At 46.6% G+C, this 23,677-nt stretch overlaps 1 protein-coding gene across 4 annotated transcripts in view; it reads left to right on the top strand.

Annotated features, from left to right (window-relative positions):
* Nucleotides 1–23,677, top strand: part of Ptpre (protein tyrosine phosphatase receptor type E) — a 153,286-nt gene that overhangs the window by 77,641 nt on the left and 51,968 nt on the right. The window lies entirely within an intron of this gene.

Raw genomic sequence — 23,677 nt, 5'->3', positions numbered from 1 at the left:
TTTGCAACAGTCTTTGCTTTAATGTCTAAGATTGCCACTCACTGATAATTTAGAAGCATCACAGCAATTCTGTTCCTTGCCAAGTGTGCGCCTGTTCTCACACTACCGGTTTGTAAAATGCAACATCCGTGTGGTAGTAGGTTAGCAGTGCTGCACAAATGATTCCTGCCTTGTTGCATCATCTTACTTGAGTAAATTGGTATTTAAGATATAAGTAATTTCTCTTGCACTGAAAATATACAAACTAACTGTTTCTTAAGCAAAGAGTACAGGCTTAAAATTTTGGGCATGCATCTTTCAACTAACATGAAAACACGAAAGACATTGTAGGGAATAATTGACTTGATGCTGACTAACCAATGATTCAAAGTGCCACGCCAAAACTAGAGGAAGGAATGTTTTTCAAGCTGCGTTGCTTTCTCTCTCTCTCTGAAAGCATACGTGAATGCCTTAGACTGCATCAGATTGAGTGAACAGCGTATGTTCTCGTAGAGACTGTGTATCTGCAAAAGGCTCAGACTGTTTTTAAATTGCTAGTGCTGCTTTGTGGGTAAGCTTAGACACAGCTCACCTGTGAATTGTTTCTGGCACTTATGATCTGAACAGGCTTCCTGCTGAGAACAAATTATCAGGTTTCATTCTATTTGGAGGTTCTTTTAAGCCAGTTTATCCTGAGCCCCGGTCTTTTCCATACAAAGTGGAGGAAGCCTCCAAGCTCTGATTCTCCAATCAAGGGACGGGTTCTTCCCATGCCACTCTAACAATCCTGCCAGGGCTCATGTAGGTCCCTGCCAGAAATGCTGACCAGGGCGATACCTCCTATCTCCATAGGTGATGATGGCCGGTGACTGGAAGCTGCTGTCCCTAGGCCCAGGGCTTCACTAGGGGCAGTGCGCATGGTGGGAGAGTCCTGTACAGGGAGCATCCTGAGTGGGCTCTCTCCTTCACTTTAAAATTTGCTTAATTTTGCAGTTTATTAGCAAGGGCTGGGAAAACAACCAGTCCTGGCTGACCTGTGATAGGAAAGGGCTCGTTACCTTCTGACCAATTGATGTCCCAGTCTAGCTGCTCTGAGTTATAGAAAAATCTGTTCGTGGGTGTGCGTGTGTCTGTCTGTGCAGAGCAGCACAGAAAAAAGTGAGGGGATAAAATTGTGAACTGGAGGTTCTTAAGAAGCATTGGGTTTTTTAAGTTTGCCTCCACTCAAATGACTTTGTTTTCCTTGTGCTGGGGAAAGGTTCAGAGGCTGTAAAACATGGGTATTGCTAGATGTCAGAGCTCTGCATGGTATCTTATTCCAATTCATGCAGTGGATAGATCTGGGCATTTGTAAGATTTTTTTTCCTGTGGGGATGGCAATTGAAACCTGTCCACTCCCAAAATTGCTTCTCTTGGGGTTTTTCAGTGATGCTGTGTGGAGGAGGCCTAGGGGAGGTCTTGCCTCTGAGGAAATTCCCTCCTCAGAGAGGCAAGCTAAAGACCAGGTGCTCTGTGTCTTCACATTGCAGCCCTCCCAAGGGGCCCGAAATCTGGGGAGATTACAGTGGGAAAGGCTGTAGTACAAGGAAAAGCAGCCATACTTTAGCAGGGCGGACACAAGGAAGCCTTATGTCCATCTATAATGAGGAGTCAGGGTTTGAAAACATGACCAGGGCTCTGAGGGAGCAGCGATTGTGGTCTGCCCTTGACTGCTCCTCTTTCTTGTGCCCATAAATAAATTCCTGTCCCTCTTACAGGAGCAGAGGTGATGGCAGGGTTCTCTTTCAACTGCTCTTTGTAGGCTGGAAAGCAGTTTGTCTGTCACTTGTGTGTGCCCAAGAGAGCCTGACCACTCTCTCGGGAGCTCCACTCCCAGCTGTGCTGGGGAGGACCTCAAGCCCCATCCCCCCTGTGAAATCCAGAGAGGATGGGCCTGTGGGGAGAGCCAAACTGCCACAGTGCAAAATGTTCCCCTCAGCCTGGGCTGCTCCCCAAACGTTCTCTTCTGCTACATCCTCTCAGAGTTGTGGGAACTTGAGGCAGTGAGTCTACCCAGCGGCAGTGGGTGAGGACAGCTGCTTCTAGGGAGTTTGTTTAAAGGTGGTCACCTGCCTAGGGGACCCCAGAGGTAAGACAGTGCTCTGCAGGAGAAAGTCAGAATCAAGGATCACTAATCCCAGGGGCCCTAACTGGAAGCAGGCGCGAAGGAGGTGTTGGCAAGAAAAACCAGGGATGGCAGAACTACATACAGGGAAGACAAGGGCCTGCATTTGCTCCTGGGCCCTCCGTGGCACAGGGCACAGTGATTTCTGGATGAAGATGAGTGGATAATGACATAATATCAACTCACTTTGCAGTATTGGGGGTCATATGCCTGATATACAGATTTTTTCTCTTTCCACATACATATGCACGTTCACCTTCTTTAAATTACTGAAGAGTGGAGTGGGCTTTGGATCCACACCAGGTTCCATCCTGGCTTATCCCTTCCTTACTGAGACCCCAAGGAAGTTAGCTGGCCTCTGTAAGATGCAACGCACCTCCCTCAGTGCCCCTTGCACAGCACTGTGCCAGACGTGAACAAGAGCAGGCCCATAGCTCGGGTCTAAGACTGTGCTGGGTAACAGTCCTTTCTTTAAGGTCTCCTAATTATACCGTGTGGCAGTCATTTTTTATTGGGGGGGGAATTTTTAAAACTATTTTCAAATATAATAAAAAATACGAGCACTCTGGATTCTAAAAGCATGCTTTATAGCTCTTATTTTTTTTTTTTTTCATTTTTCTTTTATTATTCATATGTGCATACAAGGCTTGGTTCATTTCTCCCCCCTGCCCCCACCCCCTCCCTTACCACCCACTCCACCCCCTCCCGCTCCCCCCCTCAATACCCAGCAGAAACTATTTTGCCCTTATCTCTAATTTTGTTGTAGAGAGAGTATAAGCAATAATAGGAAGGAACAAGGGGTTTTGCTGGTTGAGATAAGGATAGCTATACAGGGCATTGACTCACATTGATTTCCTGTGTGTGGGTGTTACCTTCTAGGTTAATTCTTTTTGATCTAACCTTTTCTCTAGTTCCTGGTCCCCTTTTCCTATTGGCCTCAGTTGCTTTAAGGTATCTGCTTTAGTTTCTCTGCGTTAAGGGCAACAAATGCTAGCTAGTTTTTTAGGTGTCTTACCTATCCTCACCCCTCCCTTGTGTGCTCTCGCTTTTATCATGTGCTCATAGTCCAATCCCCTTGTTGTGTTTGCCCTTGATCTAATGTCCACATATGAGGGAGAACATACGATTTTTGGTCTTTTGAGCCAGGCTAACCTCACTCAGAATGATGTTCTCCAATTCCATCCATTTACCAGCGAATGATAACATTTCGTTCTTCTTCATGGCTTATAGCTCTTATTTTAAAACTATACTCTGTTCCATTTATCTACATAATAGTGGGAATAAAGGAAAAGGAAAAGAAGAAAGCAGTATAGTAATATTAGTAAGCAGTTTTTAAAGGTAAAATAATTTTGCATTGCTTGAAATTGAAAAGTACATTTTGCGGTATCCATTCGTGTCGGTTCACTCACGGACAGAAGGTGCTGGAGCTCTGCCAGTGTTTTAAAATTAGAGCCCCAGAAATGAGCCCAACTTAATTAGTATAAATGTTGCCGTGTAACTTCTAATAATGAGTGCAATTTGCAATCCATGCTTGCCATGTAATTTAGCACGATGGGGCCTGCAAACTTAGGACCCATATGTAATCAGGAGATGGAATTGATGCAGGAAAAGGAGGACGTCTCCATTGGAAGTCTTTGCGGGGACCCCTAGGTGCTCAGTGGGATCTCTTGTCCATGTCACCACCATTCCCCACACCCTGCCCACTCCCACTCCACAGTGTGTGCCTGGTCCATGGAGAGGATTGCTGTGTCATCTGCTTAGCTGTATGACGCTGGCAGGGCACAGTGTTTCTGTGCCTCGTTTTCTTTATCTGTGAAATGAGGATATTATTAGTCCCAGTCTCTTATTGTGGTAGGAATTAAGTGAGTTAGTGGTGTTGGGCACCTAGGAAATGGCCCAGCACTCGTCAGATGTTGCTAAGTGTTGTTTTGGTAAACACTATTCTGCATGAGTTTCTCAGATGCTGGGCTGAGAAGCCTTCCCTTCATCCCAAATCAAAGTACACATATGTATGAGAGAGCTTCGCATTACTATGAGGACATAGCTGAGGCAGGCTACTTTATAAATAAAACAGATTTATTTCTGTATATAAAAGGTCTGAGTGAGACCTCCCCCACCCCCGGCCGACTGCCTCATATCATGATGAGAGCGCTGTATGTGGTGTCTGTCCTTGTTGTTATAAAGCCACCAGGATTCAGTCATAGGAGCTTCACCCTGATGTCCTGGGCTAATCTATCACTTCCTGAAGGCCCCACCTCTACATACTGTGGTTAACATTTCTACCCTCTCTGGTGACTTTGGGGTCTAAACACCTGCATGAGTCTGCGCACGAGTCATATTCAAACCTTAGCAGTGTTGGTCCTTGAAATGATTTATCTTGATTGAAGTAAAGTTAGCATACCATGAAATAAGCCAATTTGACGTGTACAATTCAGGGGCATTCAGTACCTTTGTAACTTTGTGCAGCCATCATGTCTCCCTTTTCTAACACATCTGCATCGCTCCCAAAGGAAGCTCCAAACCCAGAAGCCTCCTGCCTCCTTCTAATCCTCCGCAGCCACCCATCAGCTTTCTGTGTCTCTATCGACTACCTACTCTGGATACTTTTTTGTAGATGAAATCATACAATATGTGACCTTTCAGGCCTGGCCTCCTTTACTTGGTGATATGATTCTGCAGCTCATCTGGACAGCAGCATGTATCAGTCCTTCATTTCCATGAGGCTGATCAATTTCCCATCCGGTGGGTATGCCATGTCTATCCTTCTGCCCACAGATGGACATCTAGGTTGCACTGCTATTGCAAGCAGGGCTTCTATGAATATTCAAGCAGGTGTTTGGACACCTGTTTTCAACTCTTTGGACTATATACCTAGGAGTGGAATTTACAGATAGGTCTATGTTTAAATCTGGAGTGACCACTGAACTTTGCCACGGTGGCTGCCCCATTTCAGTTCTCATCGGTGATAGACAAAGGCTCCACTTCTTCTGCATCCTTGCCAACATTTATTTCCACTATTGGCACCACCAAATTATAGCTATGCTAGAAGATGTGAAGTTGTGTATTGTTGTGGTTTTGCTTTTCATTTCCTCAGTGGTAGAGACAGGGCATGCCTTTTCATGTGCTTGTTGGTTATTTACTTGTATCTTCTTTGGAGAAATGTCTGTTTAAGTCCTTTTCTCATTTGGAAGGGAGGGGTTTGGTGTTACTGGGGGTTGAACTCAGGTCGTTGTGCTTGCTGGGCAGGCACTCCACCACTCGAGCCACCCCACCAGCCCTTTTTGCTTGTAGGTATGTTTTAAATAGGGTCTTCATTTATGCCCAAGGCAACCTGGACTGAGATTCTATTTATGTTTCCCTTGTAGCTGGGGCCTTAGGTGCACACCACTGTGTGCCCCAGCTTTTATTGCTTGAGATAAGGGTCTCAAAGACTTTTTGTCTGGGCTGGCCTTGAACTGCAATCCTCCTGATTGCTACCTCCTGAATAGCTAGGATTACAGACAGGGGTGAGCCACAGTGCCCAGCTTTTTATCCGTTTTTTAAACTGGGTTATTTATCTTTTCATTGTTGAATTATGAAAGTATTGTGTATATGCTGGATCCTCTATCCTTATGACATGTATGATTTACAAACATGTATTTCAGTTCCGTAGATCATCTTTTCACTTTCTAGATAGTGTTCGTTGATGCTCAAGACTTCTGTGCCATGCTAATTTGGGTGGAATGTGGGTACCAGAGAGACAGACATTGGACCATGAAGGGCACATGCCCTTCCTTTCATACAAAGGTTCGGTTTGGCAAGGGTGTGCTCTTAGCACCTGTCTGCCACTTGCTAATTTACCTCTTTAGCAGAGAGAGAGTGAACTTTGGCCCAAGAGTCTTCTTAGGGCCTGTGCTTCCTGAGAACCTCAGCCCACCTTCCCTACCTTCACCACGGCAATGGTCGAGGTCATCTCTGCTTGAGGCTAGTGGCGCTGGTCCTCCCGTGTACACCGGTAACAGAGTCTCCTTTTAGGAGAAACGTTTCTCCTAAAATGACATGGCTGGACTGTGGAGGTGTTAGGGAACACCAGTGTGTGTGGACCACTGATGGACATCCCTGGGCAGGTGACATGAGGATCATCATTGTGGCCATGGGGTCCTAAGTGGGTGGAAGACATGGTCAAGGTGGCCATGCAAAAGCAATTAGGGCAGCCATTGCCACCTGCTCATCAGTGTATCCCAGTAGTGACACTGAGCACTGTTCCTCTTTGTTCTCACTTAATCCCCCCACTGCCTAATGAGGAGAGAAGGCCTTGAACTCCAGAGCTGAAGAGAAAAAAGAAGGGGAAGGTGTGAAAGTTGGTGGGAGTAAGAGATGAGGAGAGTCTAGAAGGCTCTGGCAGCATCCATGGCCCACGAAGGGGATAGCAGTCACAGCTCAGCATCTGGGCTAGTTTTCCTGTGGCCACTGTAAGAAGTTACTGCCCTTCAGTGTTTCCTCCAGGCTTGGGCCCTTGGAAGCCCCAGGGATGATGAGTCCTTCCTGCTTATAATGGTACCCAGCAGCCCTTGGCTTTCCTTGGCTCGTGGTGGCATCACTCCTGTCTCTGACTGGGCCTCTTTCTCTGTGTCTCCCTAACTCATTATGGCCTCAATCTTACTAATGACAACAGCAAAGACCCAGTTTCCAAGTAAGACCACATTCTGAGGCTTCAGGTAGATGAGAGCTGGGGAGTGGGGGGGTGTTCTATTCATTGCGGTGTCCTCTGTGTGTTGTCTGCTTGTCTTTCATGAAGGTCTTGCAGGAATCCCATGGGTGTTCCTACAACCAGCCCAGTGCCTCTACCTCCTCTCTGGCATTCCAGCCTCCAAGGTCCCTGCAGGAATTTCACAGACCCAAGAGGAAATGAATTTTCAGAGGCAAAGCTAAATCAGAGCATAAGAATTTTATATTTAACTTCTGGTGCCTCTTAGGTACTTGACTAACTTTGAAAATCACTGTTTAACTTAGGTCTGTTTGGCCTGTCTGAGCTAAGTGGAGTTCAGGAGGGTCATGGTGTTTTGTTCCCTTCCTTCCTTCCTTCCTTCCTTCCTTCCTTCCTTCCTTCCTTCCTTCCTTCCTTCCTTCCTTCCTTCCTTCCTCCCTCCCTCCCTCCCTCCCTCCCTCCCTCCCTTCTTTCCTTTCTTCCTTCCTTCCATCGTTATGGACAACTTAGCCACATGGGCTACAGCAGAAAGAAGGTCCTAAATATTTGGTGGGTGTATGAATGACCTCTGAGAGGCCTGTCCCAGCCTCCAGACTCTTGTCAAGTCCCAGGAAAGATGGGTTCTCACCAGAAAAATGCATTTCTGTGCTGACTCGGCTATGGCGTTCACGCTGCTCCTCCCAGCTTCCTCACCTGCAGGGATGTCACGCAAGGACACTATGCTGAAAGAGGCATGAGGGGGACAGAACCCCGCCCAGCCTCCCTGTTCTCACAGGGTGCCCTATTTGACCATTGCTAAAGATGGTGGGATAAACTCAAACCTGCGTTCTCAGGCTGATTCCTCTCCTCCCTTACCTGACTTCCTGGCAGGTTATGACATTTGCTTCCTTTGAGGTTTCTTCTCTTCCTTTTCTTAACAGAAGCAAGGAATTCTCTCGCAAAGGATGTAATAATCTGTGACTCTCTGTTGATAAATATTTGAGGAGACGCAGCTGTGTGTTTATAGAGACATTGGCTGGGAAAAAATAAAGCTTAATTTGGGCCTCTTTTTGTAAACCTTTTCCTTCACTCCCTGAACAAATATTTATTAAGTACCTATTTTAAGGCTGTTAAGCCCTTTGCCAGGTAGACCAGATAAAGGAAGTTCTGAGTACAGACGTTTAGAGTCCAAAACCCACAAAATGCTAACACTGATGCCAAAATAATTGAGGGACACTGCTTTGTGTGTGTGTGTGTGTGTGTGTGTGTGTGTGTGTGTGGAGGGGGGTGGGGATCAAAGTAAATATTTTCAGTGAACTTTTTGGAATGGACAAAACATGCGTCCGTTTGTCCTGAAAGGAAATGTTTGTTTAGGAGAATCCCACGCGTCCACGCTGGTCCTGGTGCATCTTACAGGGCTTCAGGAGAATGCTGAGGCCGAGACTGTGGACATGACTTTCTAGAGTCTGGGTGCCTTCAGACTTGCCTGAATTTGAATTCAGGCTGTCATTTTACCAGTGGAGTGGCCCTGGACAGTGGAGTGCCCAACTTCTCTGATCCACAGTGTCCTGTGGAGCAGGCATGATGAAAGTGTCAAACCGTCCAGGAGCGATGAGAGAAGCAATGAGAGCAGAACGGTGGTCTGGCTGGGGAAGGATCGGTGCATCCTCTGCAGATCCCACAGGAGTAAGCCTTCCCAGGCTGGGACTGCTTAGGAACTGAGGATCAGAGGCTCAGGTACAGTGTCATTCTCACTGTGGTGCCCCTGTCCCCATAGGCTGATGGAATACCTCTTTTCTTAGTGTCTGGGAGGTTCTGCATCCACTCGGGGTCTCCCCATTCACCACCTGCTAGTTCTAGGGGTTTGTGTCTTTGAGACTGAAAATCTAGATCTTCTTTCCTCTGAGTTCCAGCATATAGTAAGAGAAATAAAAATAGATTCTGTTGCCTTCTCCTTTCAATACCTTTGAGAAGAGCAAATTTTAAAGCATTTATTTACATTCCAGTAAAGGTGAACACCAACAGTCAGGGAGCTCTGTGATCAGCTTCTTCCTGAGAAATCAGGGATGTTTCCTGGAGTTGGTGAGGGTGGGCAGGTTCTGTTGGCGTCTTCCATCCCTGCTCCAGGGCTGCCCCTGGCTGGCACTGCAGAAGGATCTGGGACCAAGCACTGTCAAGGCTTCTCACCTCGCGAACTTCCCTAGAGGCACTGAGAGGTCACTGATTTTCTCATTTTACACTCAGAGCGGGACAGAGCTGGCGAAAGGCCAGCCAGCTAATGAACTGGAGCTGGGCTCATCTTGAACTTGTGGCTCCATCTCTCTCCAGTGCCCGTGCAGCAGGGACAGCAGCTATGTTTGGAAAGATGTTGGGGGAAAAAAATTCAATGATTTGGGGCTTTAGAACTTGGGATTCCTTAATTCCTTAACTTTCTAAATGTCATTGTTGGCTGGGGGAAGGGCTGATTTAGTGTGGGCAGGTTTCGTACAGAGACAGCAAAAACTCTCTTCTGCTTCAGTGTGATGACTTCTTTCCTGTCCTCCACTCTGTGACCCAAGGTCAGGTGGACATGATTGGCCCCAAGTCCTGACTCTTTGGGGGAGAGAAAGAAGGCAAGAGGTCGTTAATTAAACTGAACCACAGCTGCATGCTGAGACAATCTGGAGTGAACAGGTCACTATGTTCATAGAGCATGCCACAGTGGTGAAGGGCAGCTGTTCATCTGTTCATTATTCATTCTGAAACTCCTCCTGGGCAGCCCCAGGTGTGAGGCCTTCTGTGTGAGCCCCAGGTGAGAGGGGTTGTGAAACATGGTCTGCCTTCCTAGCCCCTCTGGTCCAGGTAACCTGGGCAGGTCTGCAGCACTTTTGCTCATTCGTGGCCTCAGTTATCTTCATACCAGAGATGACCCCTCATTGAACAGGCAACGTGACTAGTCTGAGCTCCCACACTTGAGAAATGGCAGAAGTTGGAAGTCCGGTTCTGATCACATGCCCAGCTTTGCCTGTGAGTGCAAAGAAGGCTTGACTTGGGAGCTGATGTTTTTCCCTGACTGAGGTTGTGAGGCACCATCCTCACAACATGGCAAGGCTGTGCTGCCCCCTCTCCCTTCCTCCCTGCCTCTTTGTCTCCTTCTTCCTCCTCCTCTTCTCCCCAGCTTTGCTCTAGCACTTGGTCTCTTAAGTGGCTGACCCACTAAGCGGCAGGCAGGTGTCCCAGAAGCCTCTGCCACGGCCCTCAGTGCCTCCCTTGGTGTATGCATGCTTTGAGTTATAGTTTCCAGAAGAATTAACTTGATGCTGTGGGAAGAAAGCTGGTTTCCTGAATGGGGGCATGCTATTTGAGAGATAATTTCCCTCTCATTGCAGGTGAGAAACTTCCACTCAGGTGTTATATTTCCTGACTGAGGGAGGGATAACAGATCTGCGGATGATGGAATGAAATTGCACGTGGGGAGATATGGTTGGGGCGCCGGTTCAGGAGAATTCAGGTGCATCGTACAATGCTAGTTCCTAATTACTTGCTTCAACAGAGTGCATGAATGCAAAGGAAAAGGATTGGAGGGCAAATTTTTGTCCTGGCACTTGCTCATTATATGGGAAAGTGAAGGGACCAAAAACCACCTTTCTGGACTGAACCTGGAAAAATGCTGGTTAGTGATAGCATGACCTTGGGGGAGACCAGTCAGGATGGTTCTGGTTCCAGTCTGGCAGCACTGAGCTGTTGAATACGGACTTTTCTAAGGCTTCCCCAGTGACGCCACCTGCTGGTTGTCTCTGACATCTGTCAGGGATTTCAAGCCAGAGGTGCAAACAGCCTCCCTTCACCCCCATATCTAATACTTCCAAATTCTGGTGGTAAACTGAGTCCACAAATTGTGAAATTATAATACCTTAATCATTCAAAATTTCTTTCTTGAACACCCTGTCAGTCTGTGTTCTTGGACCACTCTCCTGTACATCAGACAGTATCATAGTTGGAGCTCAGCCCCAGAAGCTACTTAGTAACTGTGGGTGCCTCAGATATGCCAGGACAGGGCTGGTGCCCAGAACACATGGCATGTGGCCATCTCTGTCCTCCTCCTGCCAGTTTCAAGCAGAAGCCACCCATGAAGTCCCCAGTCATCCTAAAGACATGGTGCCCAGATCACAGAGGAAGAGAGAGTCCCCAGAAGGCAGGTGACTTGCCGAGTGATCAGGTGTGAGCCCTGTTCACCTGTCTCCTGTAGTTGACTCTTCAGTGTGCCAGCTACCTTGAGGGACCCTCAGTGAGTTGCCAGGATGGTTTCGGGATGATAAAATGCTCAAGGACAGCTCTGGCATCGTGGTGAAGCAGGGGTCCAGCAGCTCCATAACCAATAACCCAAACTTCTTCTTCTCTTCTGCCCTTGAGAGCAAGTCAACATCCCCATAAGCTGAAACAGTTAAAATGGCAATGTTACCTTCTGTCCTTGCTTTTCTGGACAACTCCAGGTAAAGCTCCCCCCAAGGCAGGGGCAGTGAGGGACTCTGGCCTCAGGAAGGCTGCCCAACTGTCACTTTTTCCTGACAGCCAGCTGTTGACCATCTGGGTCTCTGCTGAATTCGGGAGCCAGTGAGGTACACCTACGACTTAGGAGGCACAGAAGAGGCATCACTTTCTGCTGGTGGGAGCATTACAGTGGCACTGACGGGAGTTTAGGCCCCTGGCTTCTCCAGCACCCAGTGTATCTACGCCCATTTGAGAAGTGGAGGACTCTCCCAAGTGACTTGGGATGAGCCGTTCTCCCACCCCACTGTAAACCCACTGAAGTCTTCTTTCAGGGGAGTGGTCTCTAAGTTGAATAGAACCCCTTGAAACATCAAGGCTGTCTAAACTAATCAATTAGACCAGGCCTCCTTCTGTACTGTGCATCCAGTAGACACTCAGTAATACTTGTTGAATGAATGAACAAACAAATCTGAACAAATAAACAAATCTCTATTACTGGCTCCTGGTCACACTAAAGTCAGCATTTCTTTAAAAATTCATGAGTGCCATATTTTTCCCAGTATGAGTACAAACCATTTTAGGAAACTGGCATGAATTTTCTATTAAAGAGAAGAGTATCTTATTTATTAGTATTCCCGAAGGGTAGCCTTTTGGTTTGCTGTTGTGCTGCATTATAATTTCCCGTAATTATATGGTGTTGATTGCAGTTTGCCAACAGAGCATCAGTAAAGTAAAATGCAACCCTGAAACTATGTCACCTAAAGTGTGTAGCCCTATCCAGTGGGAGGTAATCAGTTGGCTTGGCCCAGGGTGACAGAGAACACTGTCCCCCAAAAAGTGGCAAATAAAGGAGACAGAGTTGTCCTGCAAATCTCAATATTTTTTTAGTCAAAACAAATAGCAGGTAGGGTCACTATTAGGAAATCTGCTGTGATAATCTAGACATGGTGGGAGAATCCTGTTTATATTTATTTGTTTCTTTTTCTTTTTTTCTCTTTTCGTGGTGCTGGGGATAGAAGCCAGGGCCTTGCACTTTGTCTACCACTGAGTTATACCCCAAGCCCAAGAACAATTTTGAGCACCACTGGCAGCCAGTGGTAGAATGGAGTTTGACAGAAATCAACATGAAGGGATGGAGCTCTCTATGAACCTGGAAGCAAGCCCTCTCCAGACACCAAATCTGCTGGTACCTTGACTCAGAACTGTGAGAAATTCCTGCTGTCAAGAGAGTTCTTTTTGGTTGTTGTTGTTTTGTTTTTCAGCAGCCTGAACTGAGCAAGCATGTAAAGGGAGGTCCCCAAGGGCAGAACTATATTTGTTTTGTTCACCTCTGTACACAATAGGTGCCAATAAATTGTTGAATGACTGAGTTAATGAATGAATGAATGAAGCTCCAAGAGCTTACATTAGACCGAATGTCGCCCTGCCTCTTCCATTCTTCACGTGTGTGAATTAGGCCAAGTGGCCTTTACCCTCTGGGTAGTGGGAGGTCTGGGCTCTAGAAGGGAATCCCAATTTCTTCTTCCCAGATGGCCAGCATCAGATGAGAAGTGGTAAAGTTGCTCAGTCCCTCACCATCATGGCACCCAGTGGCCCTGGGATAACCATTTGCATCCTTGTCAAGAAGCATTCAGGCTAGGTTGGGAGAAGGCTACCCTCGCATCCAAAGATTGGCCAACGAAGCCTGAAATGTGCCCCCTAGGCCAGTAAGTAGTGGTCCTGGACTTTGGGTATCCCTGGATCCATACCACCCCTCAAGCTCCCATGGGGTTCTGCATACTTCTGTGGTCAAGTGTGCAGAGAGAGTCTAAAACAGCTTCTCTGAGTTATAAAATAGGAGATTTATTTTCTTAGTTGCAACTTAGGGTCAGATTTTTTTCCCCCAGATAACCAGAGGAACAGTTATGAATAATTCATGCACCTTGTTTGGCCCAATTAACGTTCCTCAGATGATGGGACAACCCTTTGAAGTTGGTTCCTTCATGAGGGACGTTGACACACCTCTGTTGGACTAGGCCAAGCTTCTGCCCTAATTAGATATTTACACAGGGGATCCTGGTGTGGAGGGTGGATTTATTTTTAATAAAAGATTAAAATCTGTGTATCTGCAGCATATTAAAGAAAACCAAACCAAATTAAAATCCTCCCACAACTCTGTGTGATGAGGGCCTGAACACAAGGCATCTCACTTGGAATTACTAAAACTTGTCGCTTTGAGTCAGGAAAAATAATCAGGTTCCTCTCTGTCCTGACCCCAATTTCAAATGGTCTATCGGCATTCTGAGTGAGGGTGCTGTTGAGGGAGCAAATGTGCCCTCTGTGTTTGGATAGCCATGTTAAGCCTAGACTACAGGCCAGGTGTCCACCTGTGGAGCAGCCATCCTAGGCTGAGCCAGGAAGGAGGCAGGTGGAGGTGGCATGGCAAGGAATGGGGTGGATGGGGCCACTTTGGGTCACGCAGGCATGCAGGCTCCCCCTGGTCTTTCCAAGAAAAGCCAGGTCTCCAGAGTTTTGTGTGGACACTTTTAAATATTTCAGATTAATTTGAAACCTCTTAAAACCTAAGTATACAGCTACCCCCTAAACCAGCAATTCCACATGTAGGCATTAACCCCAGATACAGGAAAACCACTTGTCCACAGAAAGACTGTACCCAAGTGTTTCTAGCAACTTGGTTCATAAGAGCAAAAACTTGGAAACAACCCATGTGTGTACCAAGGAGGGAAGGGGGAGCAAATTCTAAAGCAGGCATGGGAGGGGATCCTGGTCAGCAGTGGAGAGGAATGGACTGTGGACACTACAGCAGCTGGACTCACAGGTGTTGAGCTCAGGATGGCAGGCAAAACAGAGCCTGGGCTGTCTGACTCCACAACAGGAAGTTTAAGAACAAGCTGAACAGATCCCCTCTGGAGGGAGAAATCAGAATTGTGTGCTTCCTGGGGGTTGGAGAGGGGAAGTCAAGGGAAAATGGTCAAGAAAGAAGGTCCTAGGGCAATGGAGAGTGGCACCCTCTCAACATGGGTGTGGGTTAAACAGAGTATGTGAATTTGTCAAAATCCATCAGATCTTAGGCTTAAGGTCTGTGTGTTTTACTCTCAAGTAATACACCTTTAAAAAAACAGAAAAGGCTTTCAAAACTCAAGCAGGACAAACCCAGTGTCCAGTGCTATCTGGTCAGCAGGTTCCAATTTGCGACTTCCATGCTACAGTAAATTCTTACCCTAAGATTAGCATCTTCCCCTAAGATTTGGCCCTCCAGAAACACATTTCTCACAAACGGTTGCCTACTTGTATGAGGGGCAGAGAGGTCACTCTCCCACCAAATTGCTGCCACCAAGAGGCCCCTGAGATGCCACTGTTTTGAAGTTACTGCCTTATGTCACCTTTTGCAAGCAAACTTAAAGAAATAAGTTCCCCTTGTTCAGATCCAAGTGACAGCTTTCCTGTTGGGGGCCTGAGGGGTCCTGATGCTGCTGAGGGGCTGCACTGGCTGGAGCCTCGTCTTACCTGTGCCCTGGACCAAGCAAGCATAGAGGAGATTTGCCACATCCTTCCTACCCCTCCTTTATTCTGGAAGGGTTTAGGAAATGTGAGTGGAAGTGATGCTCATTCAAGAACATGTAAGGCAAACCTGTCTATCCATGCACACTGAGCACCAACTGTATGCCAGTCAAACTACACAGCTATGAGCTCAGCATGCAGGGGAAGCAGAGGAGTCCATGGTGCTGGAAAAAGTGCCCAAGTCTCCAAGGGATGCAGTTTCTTGGAAAGGATGGTACATGCCAGGAAGTGGAGGATCTGAAGTTTGCCTGGAGGGCAGGTTGGAGAGAGACATCCTAACCATTGAGAGCCAGGAAGCTTAGCAATATAAAGGGTAAAGACCTGATAGGTCTGTTGGGGCAGGGTGCTGTCTGCCCATGGTGGCCTCATTCAAGAGTCTAGGCTGAACACTGAGAGCACAGGGATGTTTTTCTTTTTAACAGGCTTGGTTTTTAGAGTAGTTTGGGATTCATAGCACAATTGAGTAGAAGGTGCATAGGATTCCCATATACCCTTCTCTGCACACATGCCAGCCTTCCCGGAGAATGGGACATGTGTTAAAGTCGATGAGCCTATGCTGACACACCCTCATCACCTAAGTCCTCAGTTTGCATGAGGCTCCCTCTTGTCACGAATTCTGCAGAACAAATGAGTGGTGATGTGTATCCATCATTGCAGTATCACACAGAGCGGTTCACTCTGCATGATAAGAATCCTCCTTTCACAATTTATGAAATCCACCCTGAAAGCTACTGGAAGCAAGTTAGAGGGGCAAGTCAGAGATAGAGACATGGAGCTGGGTCAGCCCATTTCCACAGCTGGCTCAGACACCCATGAGGCATTCTGTGCCAAGACTTCCTTCTCAAGAGGCTTGGTGTGGGCTTCAGAGAATGAACTTTGTTCTCTGCTTCCTGGAACCTGCACATGGGCAAAGGCAGACAAAATACCTGACAGGGTCCATGGGGACCACCATGTAAGGATTGGCACAAACTCTCACACCCCTGGCACACACAATAGTCTATTCCTTCCACAACCCAACAGGCCCTTGACTGGAGTGGAAGTTTCCAGAGAGCAAATGAAGGCAATGAATTTTGGAGGTGGTAGAGGCTTTGGAGTGGGGAACATGAGAGTGACTTGTAAAGATCATTTTGTCTATATGAAAACACAGATCAGAATTCTCCAAGGAACACTCCTCTTCAGCCCCAGCTGGGCGGGAAGCTTCATGTCCAACCCCAATGTTATTTCCTGACAGCTCCGGGTCATACACGCCCCTCTTCCCGAGAAGCCTTCCAGCAAGGCAGGGCAATAGATCAATGGTATCTGTGCAGCATTTTCCAACTGTAAGTCAAACACGTCACTTCATCTTGCAAATCTGTGTCACCCTGCCTCTTAAATTTCCTGTTTCGTACCAATAAAAATAAGCCTCAGTGATCCAGCCAAAATCTGTAGCCCTGTGGCTTTGATCATGCAGATGTTTCTTGCTGTTTGTAGAAGTTGAGAGGATGGGAGGCACCGCAGCTCCCGTGGGAGTGGCTCTGACAGGGGACCTGAGGGGCTGACCCAGCACAGCCTCCATCAGCATCTGCTATTAGGGACCCCTCACTCTTCTCTGGTAAAGCCTAAAGCTGCCCCTGTGGGGCAGGAAACTGAGGACTTCTCAGCTTTGCGGTAGCTGGTCTCTGCGCTTCCATCCTCCGGCCCCTTTGTGACCTTCCAATACCCCCATACACACCCACTCGTGCACGCACACAGTGTTGCAGTGTTTTTAGTGGATTTCTACAGAAATGACTGATTTAATGCACATGCTGTACAGGGAGATAGCATATCAGATTCAGGGACTCTAACAGGTCAGAACCCTTGGGGGTCTTTCTCTGGTCCCAGGGCCCCACCAGCCCCAGGCAGGGCTGTGCAGTGTTTCAAGTAGGACCTTTGGGATCCCACAGGTCAGACATCCAGTCCCAGCTGTGCCACTTGCAGACCACACATCCTAGGTCCCTCACTTGTCCCTTCTGAGCCTCAGTTTCCCTAGGTGAGAGAAGGGAGATGGCAATGCCCATCACCTGGGTTGTTGTGAGAAAAGAAAATGTACCTGTGAGACCCAATGCCCAGAGTTGGGAGGGTCACCATGGTGCTGCAGTTCTTGGGGTGCGGCCAGCTCACTCTTGCCTTAGCTTGGCCTTGGCCTCCATGAAGCTAAAACTCTAAACTTGAGCAGTTAGGACTGGACATGGCTGCAGGCTTTTCCTGTTTCTCTAAAAAACCAAATATCCAGGATCCTGTATGTGACTCCCTGGAGTGGCCAGGGCAGGCTCACAGGGGGTGCCCATCTGGAACGTGGATTTGCCCGTGCAGCTCTTAGATGGTGTATTTGTGTTTGTCATCCTGCTTCATTCACATTCCCCAAATGTGGGCTGCGAGGACAGTAAGCTTGTTCACCCGGACTCTCCGAAGGCTGTGCTAGGAAGTGGAGGCTGCTCATAACACGTGTGTAGGCGCACACGTGTGTATTGACACACAGGACGTGGGTGGGGCTACATGTGATTGACAGGTGGAAGTGGGGTAGTTGTGCTCAAAGCAAGGGTATTCGATAGGCCACATTTTCCACGGCGACCTCCTTGCTCAAGATCAACAAATGCACGGTGTGATGTGGTATGTTTCTTTTTTTTTTCTTTTATTATTCATATGTGCATACAAGGCTTGAGTCATTTCTCCCCCCTGCCCCCACCCCCTCCCTTACCACCCACTCCACCCTCTCCCTCTCCCCCCCCCTCAATACCCAGCAGAAACTATTTTGCCCTTATCTCTAATTTTGTTGTAGAGAGAGTATAAGCCATAATAGGAAGGAACAAGGGTTTTTGCTGGTTGAGATAAGGATAGCTATACAGGGTATTGACTCACATTGATTTCCTGTGCGTGTGTGTTACCTTCTAGGTTAATTCTTTTTGATCTAGCCTTTTCTCTAGTTCCTGGTCCCCTTTTCCTATTGGCCTCAGTTGCTTTTAAGGTATCTGCTTTAGTTTCTCTGCGTTAAGGGCAACAAATGCTAGCTAATTTTTTAGGTGTCTTAACATTATAAAAGCTATATATGACAAACCTACAGCCAGCATTATACTTAACGGAGAAAAACTGAAACCATTCCCTCTAAAATCAGGAACCAGACAAGGATGCCCACTATCTCCACTCCTATTCAACATAGTACTGGAATTCCTAGCCAGAGCAATTAGGCAAGAAGAAGGAATAAAAGGAATACAAATAGGTAAAGAAACTGTCAAAATATCCCTGTTTGCAGACGACATGATCCTATACCTTAAAGACCCAAAAAACTCTACTCAGAAGCTTCTAGACATCATCAATAGCTACAGCAAGGTAGCAGGATATAAAATCAACATAGAAAAATCATTAGCATTTCTATACACTAACAATAAGCAAACTGAAAAAGAATATATGAAAACAATTCCATTTACAATAGCCTCAAAAAAATCAAATAACTAGGTGTAAACCTAACAAAACATGTGGTATGTTTCGATGTCACCAGGTGTGCCATTGTCCATCGGAAAAACTCCAACTTGGTTTTGGCATAGGTGGGGCCTCAGCACTAACACACTTCATTTTTTGATTGATTTTGGTGGCTGATCAATCTTATTGACCCTAATTAAGTGAGAGCACAGGAACGTGTCACAAACAGAGGCAGCTTTCACTGAATTTCTGCTATTTGGTTTCCAACAATGGAAATTCACTTTAAGACATTTCAACACACACACAACTACCGAGTCTTCCTATGGCTTAGTGTTTGGGTTTTAGAGCCTGGGTAACTAACTAAACCTGGACCAATCCTTTTCTCAGTTTCAACTGAAGCAAAGAAAAGAGCCCTGCAGGTATGGCGTCTTTTCTTCAAGGTGGAATTGCAAAAAACTCAACAGAAGTATTTGTGCATGTCTGAGTGGCCATGGGATCCTGTGTCTCAGGTTGCAGAGGATTTTTGGTCCCCATGCACTGACTGAAGAGACTATGGCCTCCGTGGGGCAATGACAGGGTCCTCAACATCCTAAGAGCCTCCTTAGTACTGAGCAAACCCCTGTGCTTAGCAGATGTTTACTGTTGAGTCGGGTTGGATTTATTGGTCTCTGAAGGACAGTGGTCTGTCTTAGCCACTTTAGGAAGTGATGGGCAGCCTCAGGATGGCTTCAGCATCCAGCTCTCCCTGGCCACCTCCACCCTCCCTGGAAGTAGGTGTTCAGGAGATGCAGTCTACATCCAGAATCATTGCGTTCAGAGACTCACAGAAAAGGTTAAACCACTGTCCTCAGCCCTCTAATGTGTGCAGTGCTCCAAAGCCAGGTGGTGGGCCTGAATGGTCCGTGTCCTGTCCCACTCATTAGCTAAGGTCACACTGAGTCTTCCTCCTGTTTTACCATGCCCCTGGGTTTCAGCGCAGCCTGTGACAGGACTGAGGGCACTGGCTATGAAAGACGGAACAAAGTCGAATGCCCTGGAAAAGAGTACCTCTGGAGTTCTAGGTCTCTTGCCACACCTTGCACCTCCTGCTTCCCAGGATGCAGCTTTGGCAAAGGTTCTGCCTCTTTCTCCAGGGCTTTGGTTCCTGGTGAAATCAGCCCCAGCTTGCAGGAATGGCCCTAGACTCTGCATCCAGTTACTGACCACTGATGAAGCTGTGGGCTCACGGGGCTGGTACATTGCTGAGACAATTGGCTCAGGGTTCAGCAGCTGATTTTAAGTATTTAGGTGGCAAACATGAGCTTATCACCATGTAACCTGCTCCTTTTCCTAAACACATTTTTCTGTTTTGATGTGTGGTTTTGTACATGTATTTTGATTTATTTTGGAAGAGTGGGTATTGGGGATTGAACCTAGGGCCTCACACCTGCTAGGCAAATGCTGTACTGCTAAGCTACATTCCCCCCTTTCTTTGGTCGTACTGGGGCTTAAACTCAGGGTTTTGTACTTGCTAGGCAGGTGCTCTACCACTTAAGCCACACCCACCATCCTTTTTGCTATAGTTATTTTTCAGCTAGGGTCTCAAGTTTATACTCAGATAGGTTTATACTCAGATGCTTCCCATGTAAATGACAGACATGCACCACCATGCCCAGCTTTTGGGTGAAATTGGGTCTTGCTAACTTTTTGCCCTGGCTGGCCTCCAACTGTGATCCTCCCAATCTCTAGTTCCCAAGTAGCTGGCAATACAGGGAAGAGCAACCACAACTGGCCCCTTTTTTATTTTTATTTTGAGTAGAAGTCTCACTATAGAAGCCCTGGAGAGATCCCAGGACACCACCCACAGAGCACAGGCCTCCTGAACCAGCAACTTCAAGTCCCCAGCAGTCGGCACACATGAGGTGTTCTTCACAGGAAGGATATACCTGCCAGTAAGGAAACAGGGCAGGACCAGGGCTGCCTCCAGGCTTTGTGAAAATAGGAGTGACATGACTTCCATGCTCTCCTGCACCTACAGGTGGAGCCCCGTGTCCCCACTGGGTGTTCTTTTGGCTTTTGTGAAATGCAGGTCCAGAGAAAGAGGTGCCAGGGGTTTTGGAACCAGTGGACCTGCAGTAGAAGCACATCCCTATCCTGTCCCTGCTTGAGGCTGTCCCCTGGCAGAGACACCTCCTTTCTCCCATCTTCTGGCAACACCTCTATGGTTTTACCAGGTGCTGTTGTGACTCTGTTGTCCCCTCCAGGAAATGTAAGACCATGCAGTGGTTTTGACTCACAGGAGCTCATATTAAAGTTCAGAGAGGAGTAGACGATGGACAGCTGTCACCAACAGCCAGTTTGTGCCAGGAAGTATCAATGGCTGGCATGGGGACAGTCAATGACTTGTGAGGAGGCAAGGAGGCAGGTGAGATGCTGAAACAGATGAAAGCCACCTAAACAGACCCCAGAGATGACAGTGAGTAGCAGAGAAATCACCTTTACTCCAAAGTAATCCTTCATATCGTGTTATTTTGACAAGCTGTAACACCTGAATGTGTTCATTAATGCAAAGATACAATAATGATAAGAATGATAACAGTTGTGGCTAACTCTGAAATGTCCCCTGAAGGCTCCTGTATTAAAGGCTCAGGTATTGCTACATGATGCACTTGTGGGGAAATGATGGGATCCTGAGGACTGAACTCGTCAGTGGATTAATCCATTGATGAATTCATAATTTGATAGCATTATTGGGAGATGGGGGAGGTTACAAAGTGGGGCCGAGTTGGAGGACACAGGTCACTGGGACATGTCCTTGTCACAGGGACATGGCCTGTCCCTGGCCCCTTCTCTCTCTGCTTCCTTTTGCTACCAGAGGAGGAGAAGTAACAAGGGGGTGTTCCTAGAGTTTCTCAGTTTCCATGCAAATCTCAGGAATTTAAGATCCACAGTGAAAAACATTTCAAGGAGTCTCACCAAAAGGAAAGTCTCACAAGGTGAAAATTTTAGCAAGGATTTATTTTAGAATAACAGTGTAAGAGTTATTTTATTTTAGTATAGAGTAGAGAGAAATGGAAAAGGTAGAAACATTTCCTGTTTCCTATGCAGAAAGTGAGAATGAAAACTCAAAATGGTGGTTCTCATCTGGCACCTTTATACTTTTTCAGCTGTAGGGTCACATATGGTCATGTAGTCTAACAGCCCGTCATCATGAGACAATGGTTCCAGGTGGCCTGACATGGCCAAGATAGATGCTATTTAGTATTCTAACATGGGCTATCCATGTTTGAGAATGCCTTTCCAAACACAGGGATAATTGGTGAGCTTCAGGATTTAATTTTCCAGACATGCCCTCCAGTTTTCTGTCTCTCTATCCACTTGGGACATCAAAGGAGAAGGTGGATGCAGATAGCCACTTTATACCTTCCTATTCTCGTAACTTAACATCTAAAAGGGGAAAGTGACAAAGTGACAAGAGAGGAACTTGCTGCTCTGTTTTTTAGTTTTTGCTTCCTGGTTCTAATTTCTGAGTCGGGCCCTTTTAGCATTTATTATTTTTAAGGTGGGGTCTTGTTGGAGGACATAGGTCACTGGGACATGTCCTAGAAGGGTATATCTTTTCCCTGGGGCCTTCTCTCTCTGCTTCCTTTTGTTACCAGAGTTGTGGAAGGGACAAGGGTGTATCCCTCAGCTTTTCAGTTTCCATACAAATCACAGGAACTTGAGAACCACAGTGAAAAACATTTCAAGGAGTCTTACCAAAAGGAGGGTCTTACAACCCTCCCTTGGCCTCACTGACTGCCATGAGGTGAGCAGCTTTTCCTTCTACCATGATGATTCTGCCTGGCCATAGGCCTAAAAGCAATGAACCCAGCTGACCACAGACTAAAACCTCTGAAACTATGAGCCAAAAAAAATCTTTCCTCCCTTAAGTTGTTTTTCTCAGGGATTTTGTCACAGCAACAGAAAAGTGACTAACATAAAAACTAACCTCAGTGCTTTTCCCAGGAAGTAAAATTTGCTGGTCGCATTTACTTTATATAAATTGATAGTGGCCTCCACTAGGGCCATGGCATTTTCTGATTGAGAGCATGACACCAAGTGTCCTTGGTGTGTCTGTTCAGATTGCCATTTATTTATGTCTGTGAAGAATAAAGTTGCTCTCTTCAGGGAATTATTTTTCTTTAATCACAAACAGCCTACTCTGTAGTAACAATTTGGTTTAGGGAGGATCCAAAGACTAACCCCAACAAAATTATCTTGTCATGGCTTGCAAGGTAATTTTTAATGGAGGAGTCAATGATGCAATGTCTTACTTGAAATGACAATCAGCTGTTATAAATGGAGCAAAAATTTTTGGTGATTTATAAAGCTCCTGAAAAGTTATAAGACACTATGCGTGATGTGTACTATTTGAGATTAGGCAACCAAACCTTTCTGTCCCCTCTTTGGTCTGATTGGGCCCCATTTATTGGCCTATGTGACCTCCCCCCATTCATTGGTCTTATATGACCCCTACCTTATGCAAGTCAACAACTGTTGGTGTTTAGGGGCTTCCTGATTTTGTTCTTTTAGGACAAGAAGAATGGTTTTCTTTTAGGGGAAAAAACTTATCCAATAAAGTCTAGTTACATATAGTTCATTCCTGTTTTATCTAGCCCTAGCTGCAGAAACCTTGTAAGCTTCATGTTCTCTAAATAGGAAGTTGGTGAGAAGCCTTGTTGGTTGTTCACTAAATGAACTTGAGTGTGTATGGCTTTGGGGCCCGTGAAACTTTGCTTCTGAGAGAGTTCCTGCGACTTCAGCAATATGGTCCTGTCCTCTGTATGGGAGGAGAAAGACTTAATTCCTACAGAACAAGCTCTTCACTTTATATTCATCTGCAAGAGGGCACAGTGCATAATTAGAATTATGCAAATTAGCATGCACCACATAGGAAATTGAAATTATCCCTTCACAGACCTCCTGACAGGCCAGTGTGCTTATAGGTCCTTCCTGTAAGCACAGAGTTGAGTTCTGCTGTGTCCTCAGAGGTGCATCCTGTGCCCAATAGTCCCCTGAGCTGCTGGCCCTCCCCAGTAGAGCCAGATAGGAAGCCAGTGTGGATCCATGGACAGGGGCTGGGATACACTGGTGCTTTATAATTTTCTTGTTTTAATTCTTCGATGAAACCCAGTTCAGCATAGAATCCACAAATGTGCACACAGGTCTGTAGCAGTATGTGTATAAGAAAGCCACACAAGAATTGTGAAGCAGGTTGACTCTTAGATAAACAGACTTCCCGAGTGCTTTGATGACAAATCTCAGGTGTCTAGTGTTCTGTCCCCATCAGGATGATAGTCAGAGGTGTAGGTCCCAAGTGAGCACACAGCATCTGGACTCCTGTGTTCTAACCGTGTGCACCCCTGCTCCTTTGCACTGTT

Source organism: Castor canadensis, chromosome 7 (assembly GCF_047511655.1).
Source record: "Castor canadensis chromosome 7, mCasCan1.hap1v2, whole genome shotgun sequence".
In the NCBI taxonomy this organism is placed as follows: Eukaryota; Metazoa; Chordata; class Mammalia; order Rodentia; family Castoridae; genus Castor; species Castor canadensis.
Note: the sequence above shows the minus strand (reverse complement) of the source record. Positions and strands in the feature narration are given on the sequence as shown.